Here is a 9,516-nt window from a genome sequence, read left to right as displayed (position 1 = left end):
TGTAAAGAGGAATCATTGACCATTTCATGCAGTTTTTTTTAATGTTGGCATTGAAGAATCGGGACACGTGCTCAGTTGCTGAACAGAAACTGTGTTTGCCTGCTTCTTGAAGACTCTCCCAATAACATGTTGCTATTTTTCACTGCCACAGAATTACAAGGAAATGCCGCTCAGTTTAAGACTCCATGTGTGTTATTGCTTTGGTGTTATTACCTGGTTTTCAGCTTTGATAACATGCTTTTTTTTCATGAATGTTAAATCCTTGCAAAGATTTGTGTTTTTCAACCTTTAAAGGAGAAGTTATTGATGATGCACTGGGATGAAAAGTACACGAGGCAGACCGAACCCAGTGTCTGAATTGTTGGAAAAGGTTTCACCCCCACCCCGTGTATGATAGAGCTGTCTTAGACCAAAGCAGTAGAAATATGGGTCCCAAACTGAGTGGCATTTCTGCTATGTATGCTACTAATGATGCATTGTATTGTAATTGTCAGCCAGCCTTCAGTCAGTAGCCTTTTGAGAAGCCTCACCCAAAACGTGGTTGTAATTACAGGTGTTCGTTTTCGTGTATCAGAGAGCTGTCTCTCTGCTCATCATGTTCACTATGACAATGATTAAACTTTTTCCCTGGAAAACAAGTGTTTTTTTATTTAAGTCTACTGTGAACTGAAATGTAGGGAAAATATCCGCAAAGCAATTAAATGTGAACTGTGATTAATCTTATTGTGGATGAATTCCTTTAAGTGAGGAAGAATATGAGTATAATTTACATTTATTTTTAGTCCTGTGCTGCTCTGTGAATCTTATGATTTATGAGGTTAATTATTTTGAGGGTTAGTGATTAATTCCAGTATTTAATGTACAAGCTGCAGAATTTGATGTGTCCATTTTGAGCCAGAAGATCAGGCATTCAGTATTTATTTTAAGCTTTAGTCTTGTAAAACTTTAAAACTATCTATACGACAGTGTAGAAATACTCATCCTGCATTAAAAAAATTAAAAGTATCAGCATGACCCAGAGATGTGCAGATATGGAGCACCTGAGCTTCTTGCAGCACAGTGAGAAGTTAGTTGACAAGCTGCCATGGCTTTATTCAGGGAAGCAGGTTTTACTAACAGCTCTGTTAACCCTGAGATGAGGGAAGCTCCTGGTTTTCAGCTCCAGAAAGAGAGGAAACTTCAACTGTGAGTCAGCTACAGGGGTAACAGACTCTGAACTCACCTTGAGGGTATACTGCAGACGAAGTTCAACACAGCCAGGCTAGCTGGCTCGACAAATGTAAAACCCCAGTTGGAGATGTGGGGTATCATGATGGTGGTCATCAACTTTTTCTCTTAAGCCAGCCTCTCTGCTTCAGGCTTGGTGAGCGCTCACATAAAAATGAGTGTTTCGCAGTTCATGTAACTTCCACACAAAATAAAAATAAAATAGCGCTGCCTCCTCCAATCAGAGACACGATCAGGTGACCATAAAATGGTGATTAAAAATTGATAAAACCCATAAAAATTTAACATTAAACGCAACACTCTGTTGCACGAAGGAGAAGAGACGACTGCTGCAGAAAATCATTCATCTAATGATTTAATGCAAAAAGCGGTAAAATAAACATTTTATTAAGTAATGGTAACTCTTTTACATTTAACTGAAAATGGAAGGCAGCTTTGTATCAGTTTTATCAGAAAAGGCAAACGCATTAGAAATGTCCAAGCTTTAATAAAGCTGTCTATATGCTGGTCAGCTAGATTTGAGATATTTCAGTATCACTTTGGAAGCATGAAACATTTTAAATAAAGATTACAGATTGTGTCAGGACAAAATAAGCGGCTGTGAATGAAACTAAAAGGGATCCAGATGGGATGAGCTGGGAAATGACCGGAGCCGAACTGAAGCCTGGCTCGATCCGGTCTGAATCGATCCTTAATGTTTGAATTTTTATTGATCATTGATCAGTGTTTTATGTGTGTACAGCTTCACACAGGTGAGTTTTCTTTAAACAGTGAAGCTACAGTAATGTACAGTAAATGTTTTAGAGGAACTGACTGGCAGTCTGAATGCTGCATTCATGTCTGCAGAGTCCCAGAGAAAGATGGAGATTACAGATTTTATTCTATACTCTTCTATTTTTAGATTTGATAAATCTTTAACGTAAGCACACTCACCTTGTTGACTGCTACATTTATTTGGCTCAGGTTGAAGGTTTTAAGAGGTGCTGTCAGAGATGTTCTTAGACGGCTGCACAAAAAACACTTGTTAAAAATTGCAGATCAGTAGAACAATCGGTGACATCAGTGATAAAAGGCTCAAGGATGCAGTTATGTCTGTTTTAAAGGCTGACTTGCATGAAATGAATGCGCTGACAGTTAACGTGGGTGATCCAGATGAATTCTATCTACAACAGAAAACGTTACCATTGTTGCAAATAGAGCATGAAAGGCTGAAGCAACAGGCTGAGATCAATAAGGAATTAACTTTAGAGAAAATGAAGGATAATACAGAGTAGCTCACAATCTAGAACTCAAAAAATTAAGCTTGATTAAAGAACGCAAGTTGTGTTTGGAGAACAGCCAGAAACTTGGTGAGGATGTTCTTTGGTTGCTAAAACCACTTCACATGTTGACCTCATGCACAATCTGCATCTACTTTTGTAATTTGATGAGAAAGATCCTGAAACTTAAAGATGTTAGGGACCGGCCTGACACTGATCGCACGGTGTGGTAACAGCTAAGGCTTACTCAGCTTCAGCTGTGACAAGACAGCATGAACTATGAGTCAGTGAAAGCAGCTGTTTGGAAGGCCATTGAGATGGTTCCTGAGGCCAGCAGTTTAGGAACAGTAGGTAGTGGCTTGTTGAATAACCAGCCAGTGGTATATGGCTTGTGTGAGGTCATTGTTTTGGAACAATCCTCACACAACCCAGCCATCCTGGGACTTCGATAACAGAGCAGCAGGTGAAGACAGCTGGTGAGGCAGGTGTGTTAGCAGATGAATATTCTTTGTGACATTGCAGGAAACAGACGTGGTGCACAGTGGCTCTAAAAACACAGTTTGTGGTCAGGGATTTGTGTGACTCTGTAAAGCATTCCTTCTACTCTAGCCTGGTGGAGAGTACACACACTTTGGTGTGGTATGCCGGCTGCACTGAGGCTGACGAAGCCCTGCAGACAGTCATCAGATCAACACAGAGGACCACCAACATCTACCACCTACCTTCACTCGAGCAAGTCTACAGAACCCGGTGCTAACATCAAGTCGCAAACATCAAATTCTCATCCCGGGGGCCTCCTTTTCCCTCTGCTGCTCTGTGAGGCCCTACAGATCAATGAGGGCCTCCACACTGCAGAAAAGCTTCCATCCAAACGCCATCAAAGCACTGAACTGTCTCATAACACTGTGCACCACTACAGCACTCTCTGTGCAATACTGCGAAAGAGTGTGGAATAAATATGTGTGTGTATTTATTTCTATTATCACCACTACATTATGACTATGTACAAATATTACACTGTAAATATAAAAGGGTGGAATTGTAGCAGGAAATTTGTGTTTCACCTGGTTTAACCTCTGTGACTGTCTTGTAAGACGTTACTTCTTTGTATGAAAAGAGTGCGTGTGCGACGACAGAAAACAACTAATTGTAAACTGTGTTGGAGATCATGAAATATTGTGAGTGTCATTGTTATCAGGCAGGTGCTGACTCCCCACAGCCGGAATACACAGAGACCGCATCCACACATGAGTATAAATGAGGTGTTATTTTTCCTTTTCAGCATCAGTGTTGTGCAAAAAAAAAAAAAAAAATTTGGTTTCAATGTTTAATTTATTTTTTCCACAACAATCGTAGAGCTGAGGATTTCTCGAGTGACTGGAGCCTATTCCCCCTGCAACAATAAAATGAACACAACTTTCAAAAAAAAAAAAATCAGTATTTCAGTTTGAGATAAATGAATGGAAAAGGAAAAAAAGGGAAAAAAAGAGAAAATGAAAGAAAATGAAAAGGAAATAAACAAGTGCTGTTTAATGCAAATAGAAAATATTTTTTGTGGCAGGACAAAGGAACAATGAGGGAGAGAACATGTTCACATGCAGGGATGAAACATGATACTAATGTCTCAGTGTGTGAGAACCAGGGAGACCCAGACTGGGATCAACCTCCTCCCTGAGCACAGAAGCCGAAGCAAAATGACAGACGAACACCGTCAACATCATGTCGGTCGTGGTTCGGGTTCCCCTTTTTTTTTACCTTTTTATCCTCAGGGTGGCCCCGACTCCGGCTGGAATATTTGCCAATTAAATCCACTTTTTTTAAATAATCCACAAAAATCGAAATAATCTATTTTCCTGAAATAATCCACTGGAATCGAGCAGGATTTGTTTCAAAGTTTTATTTCCACAAAGTGTTACAAAAAGCAAGAAAGTAAGAAAGCAAGAAAGCGCCTCCCGGGAGTGTACACCCTTAAACAGTTAGTCCAGCAAAAAGAGAAGCAGTGCAGACAGAAAAAAGCTGCTCCAATGGCAAAAAACAGGGCAATTATACCCTGTCCGCGGAACTTTCCTCCACCCCAAATTAATATGCATAAGTTGTCACCCTCTGATATTTGATCCTCACCCCATCAACTTTTGGGCCCTCTTCACCCACTTTAGGACACATGATTAAGGCTGCACCTTACAGGTCTAGCGCTCAGGTCACAACAGTTCAAACAGAGGTCACCAATGATGACCTTTTCTACTCAAACATCCATTAAGATAAGATCACCAGTCCCCCACTTAGCCGGATTTTTATTCCTTCCCCCCTTCTCATCTGTAAAACTGCAAGGGGCCCACGGAACTCCCTTTTTTGGAAGTGCACCTGCCGTGAAACTTGACTGATATATGACAACAGGGTACAAATGTCAAATAAGACAGGGCTTAAGTGGGAACTCCTCAAAGGCTCCAGACACACACACACAGGTCCTATCCTGACCTCAGTGACCCGAAAACATAAAACTCTCAACACGCTGGTGTGTGTGTGTCCTATTGGCACGTGCCATAAAAGTGGCGCCTGGTACTTCAAATAACAACTAACAGCCCCAGGCACTTATGTGAAAATAATATAAAGTGTAAGAATAGTATGTGCACATGTAATAAAACTAACAACACTAAAACAATATAAGTAATGAGTAATACAAGTAAATATATCCCCATATAATAATAAATGTAAATAGTGATTAATAGAGTTAAGATCCATTCTAAAACCACACTTTACCACATGTGAATAAATCACTACTAACAAATAGGGAAAGTCCCTTTTTACACAAGTGAAGAATGATTACTGCTAATGGTGGGGGAAAAGGCTATAAACAGCATATGAAGCTGATAAGGACACCTATAGAGAGAGAGAGAAAGTACAAACAGTGTAAGGGGTCAAAGGTACAACCAGGGGAGAGAGTTCAAAGAGAGGAAAGAAAGTATAGAGAGTATAGGGGACTGTTAAGGGCAGAATGATACAGGCAATGAATGGAATATATGTATAGTGGCAAGTACCCACTACTACCAGAGGGGGAAAGTATATATGCTGGATAAAAGTAACAATAAATTTCCAACAATCATCAGACCATCATCCAACCATCACCCAGGGCCAGATTTGGCTAAATATCCCACAGCTTCAACCCTCACGTGAACAGGTTAGAAAACTCTTTTTTTTTCTAGGGAAGAATGAGCAGTTTGGATGACAGCATCACCACAGTGTTCATGCTTGAGGTCGTGGGCCTGAATGTAAAAACTGCTTTGGGTCTCTGACCGCAAAACACCTGCCAGACCCCAAAGAGGACAGTGACGATGTACACGTCACAAACATGAACTACTGCAGGCAGACGTGCATTTCTGCCATCACCACGCTGTCGTGTCAAGTTGCTGGGTGCAGATGTGTAGACTGTGAGACCGACACAAAAGCGCCGCTGAACGGTCACAAAGAGAGCCTTCAGAGAAAGTCACCTCTCTGGGACACGTGATTGTGTTGGATGGTGAGTGATTGGCATGACGTCATATTGCTTTCAGTGGATACCCAACTATGTTGCAGAGAAGCTCCACTGTCAGCAATGATTCATAACACGCTACAGTGGACACATAGCAGACAAAGCTTATACTGACTTAAAGCTGACACTGCAGACTGCACCAGCTCTAGGATTATGAAATCCTGGCAAAGCATTTACCCAGACAGTGGACCAGAAGGGTAGATACATGACCTCTGCCTTGTTACAGGAACAGAGGACAACAAAGGCCATGTTTCTCATTCTACCTGGACTCAGTAGCAGCAGACCTTCTTAATCTGCAAGCAGCAGCAGCTGAAAAGGTGGTTTTAGCTTCACATCACCTTGTGGACTATTCAGACTTCACCCTCACGCTGCTACATTCTGTGTCACTGATCCTTCTAGAGCAAAAACTGTATTTATTAGCTCCTCGTTGGTTATGGTACCAGACTGTATTACTGGAAATGCCAAAAGTCACAGTTTAGAGATGCAATGTGCTAAACTTAGCTTCACTTCTTCCCACAGAAGCTGATGAATGTATAGGAGCTATTTCTGAACTATCCCAGACCTGTGCCTACAGGACCCACTGATGGCTAACTCTATTCTGGTGGTCTTTGTGGATGATTCAGCATCACGCAACCCAGACACTGATAAAAGTCAAGTAGGATATACAGTAGTCACAGAACACAATGTCTTAGCATCAGGCTCATTACATCTCACTGTTCAGCTCACGCTGCTGAACTTGTAACAGCAACACAAGCATGTGAAAAAAAATTTCCCAGCAGTGATGATGGAGCAGCTTTTGTCGGCACAGTTTTGAAACAGGTAAGTGACTTCCTTGGGACAGACATCAGCGATCACTGTGATTATCATCCAGCTAGCGCTGGGGCCGTGGGAAGAGAGAATGCTTCTATAAAGAGCAAACTAAGCAAATGTGCAGAAACAGGACTCAGCTGGCTAAAAAGCCTTAGCTCTAGTGTTAATGCACATGAGAAATAGGGTAAGAGTTTAACATGGCCTCAGGCCTTTTGAAATTTTGTTTGGACATCCACAAAATACAAATGGGGCCCCAGGATGTCCTCTTCCAATGTTGTGCAAATATCTCTCCTGCTCTGTCCTCTCTCCTTAAGCAGGTTAAAGCAGCTCTTCCACAACCAGCACAAACAAACCCACACCCTGTCTGAGCAGGAGACTGGGTGCTGATCAGAGATCTCCAGAGAATCAGCTGGAGATCTACTGACTACTCATACAGAGGTTAAGGTCAAACTTAGGTTCGGGTTAACCAATTTAAGAAGATTCCAGAACCACAATAATAACCAAAGTGTTTAAAAAGATTTTCACATTGATGCTGAGGAAGACAACAAGGGTGCCCTGCCCTTTGAATCCTACAGCTGCGCTGGAACAAAAGAGTGAGGGGTGAAAAAGCACCCTCCTCCTACAACAGTGTGCCGAGCTCCAACTAAAGTGATGTGCAGAGTGAGACTCTGTGTCGCCCACAAGGGATCAGTGATGGAACACAGCCAGGCTGATGTGGCCTGAAAGGTTCAGTGTGTTTTTTTTTAGCTATGGTGGGTATTGGTGTGAATTTTCTGATGATTTTTACATGTGATAAACATCCACGTGACTCTCCAAACATCACAAACACAGGAAAACTTCTTTTTGTCGCGGTAGTGTGGGGGCTTTTTCTTTTGTTAGACTTCATTTGCAAACTCAGTCTCTTTATTGTTGAGAAGACAAGAGGCAACCACTGAGGATTTAGATTTGATTACAGATCAGCAGCTTTCCTGTTTTCTCCCAGCTGCTGAAAGGACAGACAGAAGTTTGTTTTTGTTGTCACAGCAAATTGTTCACACAATCATCTTTTTTTTTTCCCCTCTGGTTTTATCCAGGGGTGTGGCTAAAGGTAGAATATGGGGTGGCACGACCCCCACTGGAGTCCCCCCCCACAAAATTGTGGTGTCATATCAATGGGTATAAATTATGGGTGGGAGAGGGGGTCCATGTCCAGTTTTTCTGGAAAAAGAGAAACAGCATTACTAACTATATAATGTTAATTGATATGAGGCATGATCAAAGGGTTTTGGCAAAAGGCAAAATATCAAAAACTTTATCTGATTTAAATTTGGGGAAATTTGATCATCCCATTCAAGGTTTTCCTCTGAGGCATTTCAAGTGGATTTTCTGTGCATCGTTCATTTTTAAATCAAAGTCCTTTTCTGTCTACTTACAATGCACCCTCTGAAATTTCACAGAGAATGAACATCAGCTTGTTCAACCCAGCCTTATTTTCATGTGGAAGGTCGTGGCTGATGGTGAGAGCTGGGTTTCCAGCTACAGTTATTAAATCCTGAGGAGTTTGAGGGAGACTATTCAGAGCAAATGATCTCAACTATGGTGTCAGCCTTCCATCTTGTGCCAGCTCAAAACGCACTGAGAATGCAGATGTTTTTTGCCCACACTGATGCAGGACTCCCTGTGTCTTCATCTACTTCCCATTAGGTTGAATAATCCCCATATGATACACCGGAGAACACCATGGCAGAGACACCAGTACAAGGAGAGACAATGGGACTTCTACTGACAGATCTGAAATAAGCAGTTATAATGGAGTCTGAATGCATTTCAAAGATGTACTGCATATACCTGACAGTGGTTTTGTTCCCTACCTTCAGTCCCTAGATCCCATTAATTTGCCAATTGTGCTTAAAAATAGAAATTAGGAAACATATTTACAGATGTAACCAGACTGCATTTTGTTAGTACCATTCCTTTCTGCCTAAATCTTATATTTCAACAATGAATTTGCCAGCAGTATAAAGCAGTTGAAAAGCTTCATTTATGATCCAGGATTATTAGTTAAATTAAAAATACCTTTTACAGATGGTAGCAGTAGAATTTCAGTAATATAATAGACAGAATCTGCATGATGTATCTGCCAGTCATTGTGAATTTCTTATGGGAGGCATTCCTAGTGACTGACTCAGTGGTTCCAAAAGAAATTATATAGTGCCATGCTGGTGCCAGTATTTTTGGCACCTGCACTAATTTGGTGAAAATCTGGACAAGCGATCTATGAGAGGGACTATGGGAAAAATTTCACAGATGATTCATAGATGCAAGGAGAGATTCAAAGAAATTGCATTTTCCCAAGAAACTGCAACATGATTTCAAATCCAACATTTTTCCGTAGAGTACAGCTGGACCAGAACAACAATTATCTTCATTTGCAACACAGCTGACTGCTAATAATTTATTCAGTGGTTGGGTGAAAACACTATATTCATATTATTACTTGTTATCAGTGACTCATTCTAATTTATTTATTATTTAGCTTTATTGTCAGAAACCCAAAGATGTTGGGATGAACTAAGAAATAGTCACATAGTTTGGGGCAGTTTTGATGTATAGTGGTGACTGATTTGTGTAGCCTGGGGAAGTAATTATTTTTGCCACATGCAGTGGGGCCCAATAGTTGCTCAACAAATAATTTTTGTCCCAGTAAAATCTTGG

This window comes from Archocentrus centrarchus, chromosome 17, assembly GCF_007364275.1.
Source record: "Archocentrus centrarchus isolate MPI-CPG fArcCen1 chromosome 17, fArcCen1, whole genome shotgun sequence".
Classification (NCBI taxonomy): domain Eukaryota; kingdom Metazoa; phylum Chordata; class Actinopteri; order Cichliformes; family Cichlidae; genus Archocentrus; species Archocentrus centrarchus.
Note: the sequence above shows the minus strand (reverse complement) of the source record.